The sequence below is a fragment of the Microcebus murinus genome, chromosome 23, assembly GCF_040939455.1.
Source record: "Microcebus murinus isolate Inina chromosome 23, M.murinus_Inina_mat1.0, whole genome shotgun sequence".
NCBI classification, from domain to species: Eukaryota; Metazoa; Chordata; class Mammalia; order Primates; family Cheirogaleidae; genus Microcebus; species Microcebus murinus.
In genome coordinates, this window is record NC_134126.1 from 7,293,246 (window position 1) to 7,311,109 (window position 17,864).

General features: G+C 33.1%; 1 non-coding gene across 1 annotated transcript; it reads right to left on the minus strand.

The window, feature by feature from the left end:
* Positions 1–12,946: 12,946 nt before the first annotated feature.
* On the minus strand, positions 12,947–13,064 carry LOC142863931 (5S ribosomal RNA). The gene has a single exon (XR_012914596.1). It is a non-coding gene; the product is annotated as a 5S ribosomal RNA (ribosomal RNA).
* Between the last annotated feature and the right edge of the window lie 4,800 nt (positions 13,065–17,864).

The window sequence follows — 17,864 nt, forward strand, 5'->3', positions numbered from 1 at the left end:
TTAATAATTATATAATTTTATGTACTAAAATTCACTTATTTTAGAGCATATCATTTAAGCTCATTATTTTTATAACTTTATTTAATCATCGCAAACAGCTGAGGTAATCAAGCTACCAAGATTGTAAGTAACCTGCCTGATAAAAGGTAAATGTTAATTTGCCTAAATCCAGCATCGTAGAAAAGGAACTGGCATTCTACAAGTTCAGTGGAAATTAAATGAATGTTAATTTTTAACCACTTTGGTCCGGCGCTCATGGCGGGGACACCTGGCCCGCAGCGGCACTCACAGTCCCCACGGGTCTGCGCTGCGCACTGACGACCAGTCCCTTTCGCTCTTGTGTGACGAGGAAAGCTTGAAAGCACTGACAGCTTGTTCTACTTCACAGGCAGCTTCACTTGTAATGTAAATCAGAATAGGTAACATATGTTTTCATTATGTTATTTTTAAATGTTCACAATTTTATTTTGATAAATGAAAAATTAGAAAAGTCATATCACGGCTCTCGGCTAAAGTCGCGGTGCGCGTTCACCTGTGGCTGTCGGCTGTAGTCGACGCTGGTACCGAAGTGGTTAAAGTGATTATTCTTGGTCAACTGCAAGTATTGGAAAACTTCAAGGCTTGGACTTCATCACTTCTCTAACATTTGTTCATGCCAAGGGATTGAGCTGGTACATCCAGGAATTCCAAAGTGGCCAATCCTGCCAGTAGGTGGCCATACCATAAAGATTAAGCTGCAGTTGCAAGGCTGGTACCCAATGGCCATGTGTGTGTGTGTGTGTGGGGGGGGGGGCTGTTTAATCAACAACTATGTTAGGATAAGCTGGCACACAGGGGTTAGAACTGATGCTTCCCTAAATCATGCAGCTTATGTGCTCAACAATCCAAGAGTCGATATTCCAATTCTGAAACAGAAAACCATGGAGAATAAGGTTCCTTGGTTTTTATTAACAAATTTGGAAAGAGTAACTAAGAGTAACCAAGGAGGGGCAGACTCTTCTGATGGGAGGTGTTAATGATGAAACGTTGTGCTCACAGAAAAGAAACGTTAAGTGCCCTGCTCTCTCACAGCTGAAGAACTCGCCCCATATTACTGCCTTAACAATAGAAATAGAATAAATAACACAATGAGATATCACTTAACTCCAGTGAGAATGGCCTTTATCAAAAAGTCCCCAAACAACAAATGCTAGCGTGGATGCGGAGTGGAACACTCCTACACTGCTGGTGGGACTGCAAACTAGTTCAACCTCTGTGGAAAGCAATATGGGGATACCTCAACGCAATACAAGTAGATCTACCATTTGATCCAGCAATTCCACTACTGGGCATCTACCCAAAAGATCAAAAGTCACTTTATGAAAAAGACACCTGCATTCGAATGTTTATAGCAGCACAATTCACAATTGCAAAGCTATGAAAACAACCCAAATGCCCATCAATTCATGCGTGGATTAATAAAATGTGGTATATGTATACAATGGAGTACTATTCAGCTTTAAGAAACAATGGTGATCTAGCACCTCTTGTATATTCCTGGATACAGCTGGAACCCATTCTACTAAGTGAATTATCTCAAGCATGGAAAAACAAGCACCACATGTACTCACCAGCAAATTGGTATTGACGGATCAACACCTGAGTGGACATATAGGAGTAACATTTATCGAGTGTCGGGAGGGTGGGAGGGGAGAGGAAGGGATGGGTATATACAACCAAAACAAGTAAGATGTGCAACGTTTGAGGGATGGACATGCTTGAAGCTCTTACTGGAGGGGGAGGGGAGGCATAGGCAATATATGTAACCTTAACACTTGTACCCCCATAATACGCTAAAATAACAAAAAAATTTTAAAAAAAGAATAGCAGATCAGCCACAGGAGAAAAACAAGAAGAATCTCAAAATTTTACTTCCTTCCCTTATGTGTTTGGAATAATGGAAGTGTCATTGATGTAGGTGGTCTCTAGGGTCTTGCTAATTGAAAAATACCCTGAAATCACAGTTATCTGAGACAAATAGGATATTCGAAATGTATCCAATCCTACATTGGAACACTCTTGACCTCTTGGTAATCAGCATCAGGCTGTCCTACACAAGATACCGTGGGAGTCCAATGTCCTGTCTATGTCAGCAATCCTGCTATGTTTCTACCACAGTGTCAGTGACCAGCCTCATAGTCAATATGGGCTGAAAAGGTGCAGTTTATGAAGGTGTGCTGTATGATGCTTACTGGTCTCATTTGGGAACCAGGTGTGTGAAATGAGAAGTAGCTGTCAATTTTTCCAAGACTGATTCCTTGAAATCTGGTCTTCCAGAAAAGGGCCTGGCCTTCTGTAATGCTCCATGTAAACTTTGTATGGCCCCATACTCGGGACAATAAATTGTGGTTATCTTTAATCCCTCTATCCCTGGGCCTCTACGATGCAGGAGAATAGCTGGTGCTTCTCTTCCCACAAATACTGTTGTGGAAAATGCTCCAAAACATTCTTATGTCATATGCATGAGGCTTGGTCACCAGCTCTCTGATCATGCCAGGAAGGGACTAAGGATAACCCAAGCAATAAATATGGAGAGGGCAGCATAATCCTGGAGCCGTGGTTTTGCCGTTTACATTGTAATTGTATCTTAACCCTAGATCCATTAATCATTCAGTTTAAAATTCCTGTGCTGGATATCTGGCCCTGCTCTGTCTCAGTGTGCTTCTTAAGAGTGAATGGGTGACTGGCCTCACCCCTGCTACTGATTTTGTCATTATGAGTTTTCTGGAATGAAGAGCAGGCTTGATGTGAATAATACATGATCATTTTTTATTTGTTTTCATCATTCAAAGTCACCTAGAGGGTGACTGTGGCAGAGACTGTGAGTTGCCTACCTGATCTCCATTCCTCCTTTTTCTTTATAAATAGAACTCTCATTTTGTTGGGGGCAGCAAAATGTGCAGCTAAAATTTCACACTTGTATTACTCATTGTGCAGATGGAGATGACCATATGTCATAGGTCTGGCCAGTGCAATACAAAAAGAAATTTATTGGATAAAGTTTCCGGGAGGTGGTCTCAGATGCCAGACTGATTTTGCACTTTGCTCTTCCCCTTTCTTAATGCCTGGATATAGCCGTGCCCAAAGGCCCTCTGGCAGGCGTCTTGAAGCACACCCCGAGGACGTCGCTAGTAGTGGGGTGGGACCTGGGACACTGGACCCATGATGAGAACACATCACCGTGGACTTTTTGACTTTTTAATACAAATGGAGAAACTTAAATAAGTTCTTGTTTGATGATTTTCTTGACTTTCTGGCATATACAGTTGAACTTGATCCTAATATATAGTGTAATGAAGGCAAGATGTAAATACAGGTAATATAGATTCTTCATACATATTTTTAACCACTATTTATATATCTACAAGGGTCATCCTCACATTAAAATAAGAAATATATATGAAATTTTAAAATATTATGTAAATGTACAGCATTAAGTTTTTCATATATAAGCTATAAAAATAAATAAGATACCAATACTCACCACTATAAAACTTCCATTTTACTTTTAAATCACACTGTATACTATACAGTGCAATGAATATTATATTGAAATGTTAACAGAGTACCATAAAAAAACCAGGGTCTTAATTGTGTCCGTCTCATAAATACATTAGTAGATTTCCTCATAACCTCACTTCATTTAGTCACTACAGGCTTTACCTGTCCTAGATGAAGTGATGAAATAAAATAAAAACTTTAATAAATATAACAGTAGTTGTGGTAATAATATATTTTCCTAATACTTCTGATTTTGCTTATTTTTTCATTAAGTATTATAAAACTTCTTGACTAAAAAATAACAAAGAATATTTAATAAACATGTCACATAATTCATATTGTCAAGTGTACATTATGATAGAGTGGGAGGAGAAAATAATGTCAGATTAGATTACTCTAGCTTTGTGCCTTGCTACAGCCAGTACCTGACTCCAAAACCGTCAGTTTCTCATTTGCAAAATAAGGATAAACCCTACTAAGTTAGGTGAAGAATAGAGATAATATATATAATTTAGCTGCCAAGATCAGTGCTTAGCATTTCATAAATAAGTGAATTCTAGCAGTGATTATTATCACAAAGATAGTTATGGTATTACTGGATGAATATATATGAGAACAAATGAATGCAACTACGAATATCTCAAGTAATTCATTTTTCAAATAAAAATACCTGAAGTAGATGAGGAAATTTGAAGTTTCTGACTCGGTCACAATATTTTAACATGAAAAATTCCTTCTCACATATTTCAGTATGGTATTTCAGTTAATGGATTGGAAAGTTATTTTAACACCTAATTTCAAATCTAATCTCAATATGAGTTTTAAAGAATAATTAATGTAGTACAATATCTAATGTGATTGAATCAGTGCAATATCGCAACTCATTTAACTCTTATGCTACATCAGTGATATAAAGGAAACACCCTCACCTTAGGAATTAACAATAATTATTTGCATCACCACCCACCCCATTTTCCAGAGAATAATATTCATACCAAATAATTTTACATTTCCTCTATTATCATATTGGTTTAGGAACTTACTATTCCAGATATTAATCCTCAATGGTAGAAAAAATATTATTTATTGTTATATTATTGCCAACTAGTAAAGTGCCTGACACAAAATCAGTTTTTAATAAATTTTTTTGAAATTTATAAAGCATTGGTAAGAAGTTGATACCTCATCTCATTAGAATTTTATAGTGAACACAGATAACTTAGTATCGTGTTTTTCTGTGCCTTCATTTCCAAGACAGTGTAAAGAAAAGTGAGAAATGCTAATATTGTTATTGATAAAAAAGTTATAAAAACTTTAAAATCACATATATCCTTAACTTTTACAATAATAATAGTATAAGTTGTTTAATATATAGTTAACATCCTCTTACTTTTAAAATTGCATAACTGAAACTTAGAATATTTTGTCATCTACATTCTCAATATATCTTAAAAATTAGCATAAGATTAAAATTAGTCTTCTATAATTATGCATATCACTATTTTGGGGTTGAGAGCACATACCATATTCAAATTCTTTACTACTTAACCATAAGGAACATTGTTGGAGAAGAATGAAATTTCTCTTTATCATTTTTTAATCAACAGAATGACCACTTATGGGGGGTGATGTGATACATTTCTTTGCTTTTATTTCAGAATATTACAGGGGCACACGCATTTTGGTTACATAATTTGCTTTTGTACACTTTGAGCCAAAGTCCTAAGTGTGCCCTTCACCCAAACAGTGTGCGCTGTAGCCGTTAGGTGTGGATTTACCCATTCCCTCCTCCCCCCACTCAACACAATTGCCATTTGTAAATTAACCTTTTTATTTTGGGGTAATTTTTGATACACTTGTGGTTGTAAGAAATAATGCATACCTTTAATTTCCGGCAGAACTATAGTGCAGACCACAATGGAGATACTGACACTGAAGAGAGGGCATCTCCATCATGGCAAAGGTCTGCCACTTTATTCCTTTTAGGCACACCCTCCCTCCAACCCTACTCCCTCAGTATCCCTGGCAACTACTACTCTGTTCTCTGCTTGTATACTGCCGTCATTTCAAGAAGGTTATATACATGGAATTATACAAGATGTATAATTTGAGGATTGACCTTTTACACTCAGCATAGTTCTCTGTTATGCAACTCTTACCTCAAATACGTTGGATACGTGAGAAAAAAGTAACTTGTCTCTTTATTTCATAGATTGTAGATTGAAAAGAACCAAACCCGGGAGTTCTCATCAACACCTGGTCCTGACGTACGTGGTGAGATCTGGGACTTCAGACCTGAGCTTAGTGCTGCGATGAGATGAGATTTTGAGCTCCTTTGGTGGGTGGTTGGATGTATTTTGTTTATGTTCGTTCATAAATCAGTGGGACTCAAAGCGCAACCTATGACAAATGTTATATTGGTGACGCCTGGTATTCACGTTTGCCGTACTTCAATGCCCCACCCCAGTGGCCATGAGATCTGCTTAACTAAGTGAGCTGGCATTTCTGGGCCTAGTCGAAATAAATCCTGGCAGCTTCTGCTTTTACTCTGCTTCAAACAAGCAACCACGTAAGAAGTACGAATATCCTGATCCCTTAGGCAGTGAGAAAGCCAAAGTTCACCGTGGTGGGGAGAGCTGAGGAACTCAGTTGACAGCAAGGAGCATGCTTTGCTCAGTTGAAAGTCTGTGCTGAGCTTCCAGCTAACAGCCAGAAGCATCTTTTCCAAAATGTTAAGAGAGTACAAATGTTTTTGTTGCATGAGTAGCTTTTACAATGCTTAGGTCAGGGCTATTAGTGTTCCCATAATCTAAATAATGTTCATTGTACGTGTTAGTCAGGTTTTTACGCCCCCCCTTTTTCCCCCAAACCTTCTAGATTTCCAATGACTTTACTTCTCTTTGTGCCCATGAGTGCCCATCCATTAGTTCTAAATTATTATACATTACACATGGTGTCTGTTTTTCCATTCCTGGGATACTTCACTTAGGATAATAGTCTCCAGTTCCATACAAATTGATGGAAAACACATTAATTTACTCCTTTTTATGACTGAGTAGTATTCCATGGCATGTGTGTGTGTGTTTGTGTGTGTGTGTATACACACATATATAACATTTTGGTAATCCACTCATGAGAATGATGGGCACTTACGTTAATTCCACATCTTTGTGATTATGAATTCTGCTTCAATAAACATTGAGTGCAGGTGTCTTTTTGATAAAATGTCTTCTCCTTTGGGCAGATACCCAGTGGTGGTATTGCTGGGTCAAATGGTAAGTGTATATTTATTTCTTTGAGGAATCTCCATACTGTTTTCCATAGAGGCTGTACTAATTTTCAGTCTCAAAAGTAGTGTATAACGGCAGAGCTGTCTTACTAGCCATGTGAGTGACACATCTTGGAATTTAATCATCCTGTCCAAGTCGGTACATTCCAGCTATTCCCCAGGCATAAAAGCAGGCTTAGCTGTGGTACTACACATGGGGGACAAGAAATGATTTGGGCATGTCAGCCCAGCAGGCATTGCATAGAGCAAAGGTAAGCTTCACTTGAGATGTCCTGTCAAAGCTCCTGATCTGTTGAACAGGAAATAAATTAAACAGTTTCATTAATCCACTCAGTTTTGGAGAACTATGTTGTACAGGACTAGATACCCAAAATATTCTGACAAAATCCTGATAATAGTAAGTCATATAATTCTTCTGATTAAAAAGATCAAACTAAGTATGGAAACTAGTGAGTAAAATTTCTCCTATCAAGAACTTTGCAAAGCCACCTTAATAAAGAGAGATAAATCATTTTCAATTGCTTTTCCTTAATTCTTCAGTTATAGTACCATCTGAAATAATTCAGAATGTAGTCATTGTGGTATTTTCTGTTTTTAAAAGATAAGCCTCTAAATAAAAGTATAGATTTATTGACTTTTTTTTCAGTGCTTCAAAGATTTACACTACTGGCCTTCTAGATAAACTAAGTCGGATTGCTTTTTTAGGGCTAGCCTTAGAAATAGCTGTTCTATTAATAAATATTATGTTCTTTATCACTTTATGAATAATTCTGTTAGAAACAACCTACATTGTTTACAGCTTTTAATTCTGTTTTTCTTTGTCTTAGCTCTTCTCTTAAACTTAAATTAATAATCAGATTATTTTTAGCATATGCATCTCCTATACTATGGAACTTAGATATGTCTTTTTCTATATTTTGATGATATGATTCCTTTGTCTCTGAATTCAACTTCTATATAATTAGAATATTATCAACTAATGTAAGCATATGTCAGAGTCTAGGAGATTGAAGCCTGGAAATCTGCATTTATAAAGCTTTGTGAGAGAATCGAATATACATCTAGGATTGAGAGCCATTGCTCCAGATATCATAAAATCTATCCTTATTTCAAGCCATACTTAGGACAGATGTATATTTATAGTAATTGGCAGTGGCCTCTGATAATATTAGTTGGTTATAAAAATCAATGTATCAATAATTATATTAGCCTTAAAAGTAAAATTTAATATTGATAAACATATAATATATAGGAGTAATTTTGAAGAAATAATAAGATATTGACTTGCATTTAAGGAACTGGATACTATCCACTGTATAGTGGATAGTAAGGAGAAATAAAAATTTAAACAATAATTGTAATACAGTAGAAGATAGTTTAATTTATATGGACAATAAAAAGATGATAACTAATTTTCTAGAGATTTTAACAAGTAATTGGGAGAGAATTAGACAAGAGATGTCTGATGCTTAAAATAGTGCATAGAAAATAAAAAAAGAGAAGTCCAGTGAACTATTTAATTTGAATTAAATATAAATTATTGACTTTATATTGCATAACATTTGAGAATTTTATTGTCATAGAATCAACATATTTTAGCAAATAAAGACCTGCCTTTGCCATTATGTTATTTTCACTTGGAATTCAAATGAAAATACATACATATAAATACATAGGTAAATATTTATACAGATAGAGATACACATAAAGATACCACAATAGATTCATTGCATGAAAAACCCATTTTTAATGCCTCCTAGTATCTATACCATTTGATATTATCTTTCCACACTAATTCTGGATTTAGCTACTGAATTATTTTGACTAGCCAGAAGCTTGAGAAAGCATTTGTTTTTCTACTTTTTCCTTTGGACTCTTTCTACCACCATGAGAACATGCTGAGTAGACTGGTGGAAGGATGTGAACAATACGTGGAGTCATCTCAGCTAGGTCATCCTAGAGCAGCCACCCTATGACAAATGACAAAATTTGTGCAAATGCTTCAGTGAGTCTAGCCTAGATCAGCTGAGTCGTCCAGCCCATGTCACTGTAAATTCATAGTGCACATGTGCTCATGCATAATAGTAACTTTTGTTGTCATAAAGCCCTAGGTTTTAAGGTAGTTTGCAATGTGACATAATTGTGAAAATAGATAAATTAACCCACAGTGAAAACAGAAGTTCACCAAAAAATGAATTGGCAGAAAAGTGTACCAAGGAAGAAGAATAATGTTCTGCAAAGACTTTAAAGAGGAGAAAAGTTTTTGTGCTTGAGAAAATAAGTCCAAGGTGAGTAAAAAATATGTGTCTTTTGGGATTGAGAGAGATTCATGACTTTTATGCACAGGTAGCTTTTATTTAAGATTGTGAAATGGTGATTTTTGTTACCAGGAACATAATTGATTGATTGAATCCCAACTTTTTAGTAGTCAACCATTCCAATTTGCTACCAAAATTTCAAACATAACAGAAACCCAAAGTCTAAGTAGAAAAGTTATATTACTCCCGTAGAAGAAGACTATTTTCTATAATTGGACTGCTGAATGTAGGGGAAATAATTATTTATAAAATCTCTTGGAGGCAACAACATGCCTCAATGAATATTTGAAATTCTAATTTGAATTTCCCAAACCTCATATAGTCATAAGTAGACTCGGGAATCTACATAAAACATCGAATTAAAACTGAATATCTAACAAGCTTTGAAACTGTTCTTTATGATAAAGGTACTGAAGTTGTAGGGAAAAAAATCAAATTATTCTTTCATTAACATAAATTATGTAAAAATAACAAATTTTGTTATGCCTTTGTTAAACTGTTATTCATTTATTCTTACATGCTTATGCATTTTGGTAGGCACTAGAAATACTCTGATGAACATAATAAAACACTGATGAGTATTTACCAAGAACAGGAAAATTTCATGTATATTATCTCATTTCATACAACAAGCAAATTGTGGTTGCAAAGTCATTAAAATGCAAATGTAGTTTTTGGATTTTAGAACAAAGACAATGTAACTATTGCCAGTTAAAAATGTGTCATGATGTATTTCATACTCTCACCTAGCCACAATAATAGCTATGGAATGGTGGAAGTTTAAAATTTATTTTCAAAAAAAATTCATTTAGTATTTAAATTGATAGTGTAGAAATTAGTTAATTCCTATTAATATGGTAGAATACATAACTTTATATGTTTACATTCTTCCATCATCACTACAAATACAACACACATACTCACACACACATGCCACAGTACCAGATAATAATTTGTCATTCAGAAAAAATATAACCATTTTCATTTAACTAAAGTATGATTTATGTTGTTATAAGTTTTATCCTGCTATAATTTTAAGAATTTGTTATATCAAGCATGACTTTGAATGGTGTTTTTTCATTTTTAAATATGTTAGAAACCAGAGGTTAGTACATGTGTTTTAATGTAGAAAAAGAATTAGAGAAACAACTTTGCACCACAGCCAAAAACTGACTACTAACTCCAAATCAGTGAAAAATTCTGGCAACAATTTTAAACAGTAATAATCAATATTATATGCAAAAATAATCCATCTAATGCTATATGTTAGTTTTTCACCTCATTGTGTTTTAGAATAATTATTTTTTAAAAATGAAGAAAACTGTATAATAATGAGGTTGAAGCTAGATTTTTAATGCTTCTCTAGCATATTTGGAACAATTCAGTGTAGAAGATGCCAAAATAAGATTTTATTATATATTCTTTATTGCTACATTGTTAAGTTAGCCATTGTCCTTGTTCTTAGTAGTATTCTTGCAAGAACTAACTGAAATAATAGTGAGAAAAAGAGGTTTTATGTTTTCAGTAGATTTTTTTATTTTTTTCTTGAGGATAATAATTCTTTTTAATAAATATTAGACATTTAAAAAATAGAACAATTTTATCTATAGATTCAATGTAATCTCTATCAAATTCCCAATGCTGTTCTTCACAGAAACAAAAAACAATCCTAATATTTGTATGGAACCACAAAATACCCTGAATTGTCAAAGCAATCCTGAGCAATAAGAACAAATCTAGAGGTATTGCATCCTGAATTCAAAATGTACTACAAAGCTATCGTAACCAAAACAGCACAGCTTTGGCCTAAAAACAGACACACATGCTCAGCTTCACTAATCATCAAAAACAGTAAATCAAAACCACAGTGAGATATCATCTCAACACAGTTTGAATGGCTATTATCAAAAAGACAAAATACCAATGTTGGTGAGGATGCAGAGAAAAGGAAACTCTTAGACTCTATTGGTAAATATGTTAATGAGTACAGTCATAGTTGAAAATAGTAGGAAAATATCTCAAAAAGTCAAAAATAGAACTATCATATGGTCTAGCAATCCTACTACTGGATTTATATCCAAAAGAAATAAAATCAGTATGTTGAAGAAATATATACACTTTCATGTTTATTGTAGCACTATTTACAATAGCCAAGACATGGAATCAATCTACATGTCCATCAACAAATGAATTAAAGAAAATGTGGCATATATACACAATGAAATACTATTCAGCCACACAAGAATGAAATTCTATCATTCACAACAACATGGATGAGCCCAGAGGACATTATATCAAGAGAAATAATTTAGGCACAGAAAGACAAATACTACATGTTCTCATTCATATGTGAAAGTTTAAAAAGTTGGTCTCATAGAAGTAGGGAGTAAAACAGTGGTTACTAGAGGCTGGGAAGTAGGGGGAAAGAAGGGACAGGGATGGGTCGGTTAACAGATGCAAAGTCACAGCTAGATAGGAGGGATTCCCTCTAGCATTGTAGGGTGCTATTGTTAACAATTTATTATATATGTTCCAATAGCTAGAAAGAATTTTGAATGTTCCCAAAACCAAAATAATGATAAATGTTTTACATGACAGATGCACTAATTTTCTGATTTGATGAATATATGTATTTAAATATCACTCTGTATCCCATTATCATGTAAAACTATTATATAGCAATTAGAATAATTTAAAAAATTCAAAAACAATTAGATTTACAGCAAAGTTGTGAGGAGAGTACAGAATTGTCACATACCCTGCACCTTGTCTCCTAATAGCACCTTACATTACATCTTGTGTTAGTATGGTTAATTTGATATAATTTGTGAAACATTATCGAACCATTCTTCTTAAAGTTCTTTAGTTTTATACCTTAGTTTTATACCTTAGTTTCTTTAGTTTTATACTTTAGTTTTAACCTACTGTTTTTCTTTTGTTCCGGGGTCCCATGCAAGATGCCATATTAAATTTAGTCATCATATCTCCTTAGCCTTCTCTTGCCTATGACGGTTTCGTCAAATTTTCCTTGTTGCTGACAGCCTGGACAATTTTGACGAGTAGAGGACAAATATTTTGTAGACATATCAGTGACTTGTTACTGTGATTAACTTTGTGATTGCCTTGCAGAGGTAGAGTTTGTAAAGTTTCTCCACCATAGAGTTATTCTTTCTTTCCTCCTTCCTAAATTGTACTTTCTGGAAGGAAAACACTAAGTACAGCCCGCACATAAGGAGTGGGTAATTATGCCCCAGCTTCTTGAGAGTGGAATTTCTACATAAATTGTTTGAAATTCATATGCACAGGAGATTTGGATTCCCCTAGTCCATATATTTATTTACTCATTTATTTATATCAGTATGGATCCATGGGTATTTATTTTATACTGGGGTTACAGTTTAATACTATTTTAACTTTTTGTTGTTGTTGCTCAACTTGTTCTAGCATTGACCATTAGGTATTCTTTCAGTTGGTTCCTGTGTGCTTTTGACATACCCTCATCAATATGGGTTTGTTTTTTATCACTTTCTTACATTCTGGTACTGCCAGGTGCTATAGTCTCATCTTTACATTTCCAGTCCAGTCCTAGAATCAACCATGTCTCTAAGGAGCCCTGTTTCCTTTTGTTGGACAATGACATTAAAAAACAAGAACTGGGTGTTGTGTTTATTAATATTGGAATATTCTTATATCTAAATCTCCTCAGCTAACAGAACAAAGAACTTATGTGTCTTTAATAACTCATGTATATGTACATATTAATATATATACATATATATATATATATATTTTTTTTTTAAGCCTACAGCACCCAGTATTCCCAGGCGGTCTCCCATCCAAGTACTAACCAGGCCCGACCCTGCTTAGCTTCCAAGATCAGACAGATCGGGTGCGTTCAGGGTGGTATGGCCATAGACGATAAATATTTTTATGTAACTTTCTCTATCTATATTAAGTTAAACATGAATTGTTTCTGTTGTCTCCAGCTAATCCATTACCAAATGAATTGTTTTATCTCCTTCATTTGCTTATCTGTAAACTCTTACTCCACAGCAGGAATTCTGACCTCTACCAGTTGCCATTTATTTACTTCATTGTCCCTCCAATATAGCTATTCAGCAGCATCATAATTGTTAACTCACACTCTCACGGTAAACACCTCTATCTGCTTGAGTATAATACCTTTGTTCAGTTTGTGTTTTTTCTTAAGTTTTGCAGACTCCATTCATTTCTATTTACTTAGGTCAGTACTTGGATAACTTGTCATACACTTAGATTCTCCCGTCACAGTCTACATTCCTGTCTGGTATCTCCAGCCTCCTAAATTAATTCAAAATCTGCGTATATTAACGGTCAGTCTTTGTGCTGTAATGTTCTATGGAGTTTGACAAATGCATAGTGCCTTGTATCCACCATTATAATATCATAAAAAATGCTGTTGTGCTCTTAAAATTTTCCCAGTGCTTCACATGTACAACCCCCTCTTCTCTGCCAAAACCCTGCGAACCATTGATATTTTTACTTTTGCTATAATTTACCTATTTCAGAATGTCATATATTTGGAATTATATAATTTATAGGCTTTTTAGACTAGGGTCTTTCATTTAGCATTATGCATGTAAAATTCATCCATGTCCTTTTTGAGACTTGAGGCACATTACTTTTAATTGAAGAATAACATTTCATTTTGTGGATGCACCAGTTTGTCTATCCATTACCTATTGAAGGCTATCTTTCTTATGTCCAGATTTTGGAGATTATTAATAAAACTGCAATAAATATTTGCATGCAGGTTTTGTATGGACATAATTTTTCAAGTAAGTCTGATTAAAAATTTTGGATTCTATGTTATGAATATATTTCACTTTGTAAGAAACTTCCAAACTGTTGTCCAAAGTTGCTGTACTATTGCATTCCCACTAGCAATTAATGAGAGTTCTTATAGCTCTTCATCCTTGCCAACAGTTGTTTTTTTTTATTTTATTTTCACCATTCTAACAGATCTGTACTGGATTCTCACTAGAGTTTTAATGTACAATTCCTTAATAACAAGTGATGTTGAGCATTGCTTTATATATGTGTTTTCTATTTAGTAAAAGGCGAAAGATTTATAAGATCTGAAGAGAAACCAGAGTATGTTTGTCTTCTATTTATCTTCTCAGGTGAGATGTCTATCCAAATCTTTTGCCAACTTCTTATCTGGCTTGTTTTTTAATAGTTGGGCTTTAAGAGTTCTTTGTATATTTTGAATAAAAACCCTTTATTGGATATTTGTTTTGAAACTACTGAATCTGTAGTTTTATTTTATTCTCTTAACAATGTCCTTTGTGCTTAAGACAGTTAAGAGAGGAGTTTTTACTTTAGTAAAATCCAATTTGTTACATTATTTTTGTGTCAGGGATCATTTTTTAAAGCTATATTTAAAAAACTTGTCCAAATGTAAGGACAAGAAAATTTTAAATTTTGTATTTTACATTTATTCTGACAATCTATTTTGAGTTAATTTTCGTAAAAGGTATAAAGTCTGTTTCTAGGTTCTTTTTTTTTCTTTTTTTTTTTTTTTTTGCATAAGGATACCCAATTGTTTCAACACCATTTGTTGCAATAACCCTCCTTTCCCTTTTTTGTTGAAATGCCTTTGCTTCTTTGTAAGCTGACCATATTTCTGAAGGTCTATATCTCAAAATTATATCCAGCTTCATTGTTTTATGTGTCTTTCTTGTCACCACAACCATGCTTTCTTGAATGTTGTAGCTTTGTAGTAAGTCTTGAAATTAGGTAGGGTGTATCCTCTAACCAAAGTTAAATGTTGTGTCAACTATTCTAGCTTTTTGCTTTTCCTCTTAAATTTTAGAATCAGTATGCCCAAAAGCATATACTTTGATGAGATTTAGTTAGGGATTGTGTTGAATCTATACATATAATTGGGAAGAATTGACATCTTAACACTACTGATCATCCTGATCCATGAATAAAATATCTCTCCATTTCTTTTATTAGAGCTTTGTATTTTTCTGCATATATATCGTGTAAATATTTTGTTAAATTTATGTCCGTTTTTTTGTATGCTATTGTAATTTTTTTTAAATATCAAATTCCAATTTTTCATTACTATTGTGTAGGTAAGCAATTGACTTCTGTATATAAACCTTGCATTTGGTGATCTTGCTATACTCACTTATCAATTCCAAAATTTCTTATTGTCAATTCTTTGGGTTTTTCTTCACACACATTCTTATCATCTGCATAAAAAGGTATATTTTTCTTGCTTCACAATATGTAACATTTATTTTCCTTTTCTTATCATATCATGTTAGGTGGGACTTCTAGTGCATTGTTGAACAGGAATGAGAACATCCTTGACTTCTTGCTAATCTTAGGAAGAAAGTATTTCATTTATGACCATTAAGTATAACTTTTTTTGACAGGTATACTCTACACAGTTGAGAAATTTCCATTCTAATCCTAGTTTGCTTAAAGTTCTTCTTTGTTTTCTTGATTGGTTATTGGATTTTGACAATTTTTTTCTCTATCCATTGATATCATAAGGTGATTCTTCTTTAGTATATTGATCAATGATGAATTATACTGATTTTCAAATGTTGAACTAATATTGCATATCAGGAATAAATCACACTTGGTTGTTGTGTGTAATTCATTGTATATATTATTGTATTGAACTTGTTAATATGTTGCTAAGCACCTTTGCATCAACATTTGAGAGAAACACTGGCCAATAGTTTCCATTCTTAAAATACATATATATGGTTTTGATACTAGGTTAATGATGACCTTATAGAATAAGTAAGCATTTCTTCTGCTTCCTTTTTATGAAGGAGATTGTGAAAAATGGATATCACTTCTTCATTTAATGTTATGAAGACTCACCAGTGAAACCATTTGGGTCAGGTGTTATTTTTTTTAGAAAGTTATTAAGTATTGAAGCATTTTCTATAACAGTTATAAATCCATTCAGATTATCTATTTCTTCTTCTGTGAATTTTATTGCTTTGTGTCTTTTAAGGAAGTGATGATTTTTTAGTGAAGTAATCAAATGTTTTTTGCATGTGGTATTTCTTTATTAAACTTTTAATGTCTATGATATCAATAGTAAAAATCCCTCTTTCATTTATAATATTGATATGTGTGTCCACTGGTTTTTTTAACTTGTATACCCTTACTAGCAATTGTCTTTCTTGACCTTTAAAAAAAAAAACTAATAAAATAGCTTTGATTTTTGTTATCTTTATTTTCCTATTTTCAATTTCATTGACTTACACTCTAATTTTATTTATATTTATTTATTCTGCTTAATTGTATGCTAAATTGCTCTTCTTTCTCCAGTTTCCTAAAGTCAAAGCTTATATTACTGATTTTTGATATTTTATATTACAGCATATGCATTCAATGTTATAAATTTATACCTGAGTGCTTTTGTTGTATCTTTTAAATTCCCATATGTTAAATTTTACTTTTTGTTAAATTCAAAATATTTTAAATTTTTATGACTTCCTCTTTGACCTATTGTCCATTTATAAAAGTATCATTTAATCTCCAAATATTTGAAAATAATTATTTCTATCATGTTTCTGTTATCTTTTGGTTAATTCCACTGTGATCTAACAACATGCTTTGTATTGTTTCTATACTTTTATAATTTGTTTTATATCTTAAAATGTGGTCTTTCTTGGTGAATGTTCCATGGGAACTTGAGAGGAATGAGTTGCAGGATGAAGCATTTAAGTTGATTGATGATGCTGTTCAGATCAACCTTGTCTTCACAAATTTTACATGTGTTTGATCTATCAATTATTTAAAGAAAGCTACTAAGGTTTTCAGCTATAAAAGAAACTATGTCATTCTCTTAAAGTTCTATCAGTTTTTGCCTCACATAATTTGAGGCTCTGTGAAATCTCAGTTTTTCATTTGTGTATTTATATCACTCACATTTCAATATTTAAAGTGTTTATTAGTAAAATTGTATTAATGTCTACTATATGTTTAGCTATATTCTATTCATTACATTTGTTCCTTTTTTTCTTATCTAACTTTCCTACCTTCTCTTGTTTTAAATGAGTATTTAATTTTTCCGATTGGTACATATATTATACACTTATTTTTATCCTTTTTAGTAGTTTCCCTAGATTATGCAATATACATTTTTAACTAATTTAAGTATTCCTTCAAATAACACTATAAGACTTTACATGTAGTGCAAGTGGTTTATAACAGAGAAGTCCCAATTCCTACCACTGATACTTTATGACATTTCTGTCATTCATTTTATTTATCTCTATGTTAAAGACATTCAATAAATTATTCTTATTTCTTTATACTAACTATTGCTTTGGTCAATTAAGACAAATAAGATAATTTTATTTTATCTTAATTTTTTTCCCTTTCCCACAGAGTCTCTTTCTTTATATAGATCTGAGTTTTGTACTATATCATTTTCTTTATCTTTGAGAATTTCTTTTAGTATTTCTTGCAGGGTAGGTCCACTGTTGAAGGATGCACAATTTTTGTTTTCTGAGAAAGTTTTCATTCTCCTTTTACTGTACATAGAATTCTAAGTCAGGGTGTTTGTTTTGTTTTTCTTTAAATGTTTTAAACATCTTACTCTATTCACTTCTTGCTTGTGTGGTTTATGATGAAAAATCTACTGTGATCTGTATGTTTTTTCTTTTATAGTTAAGGCATTTCTTCCCTTCCTTTTA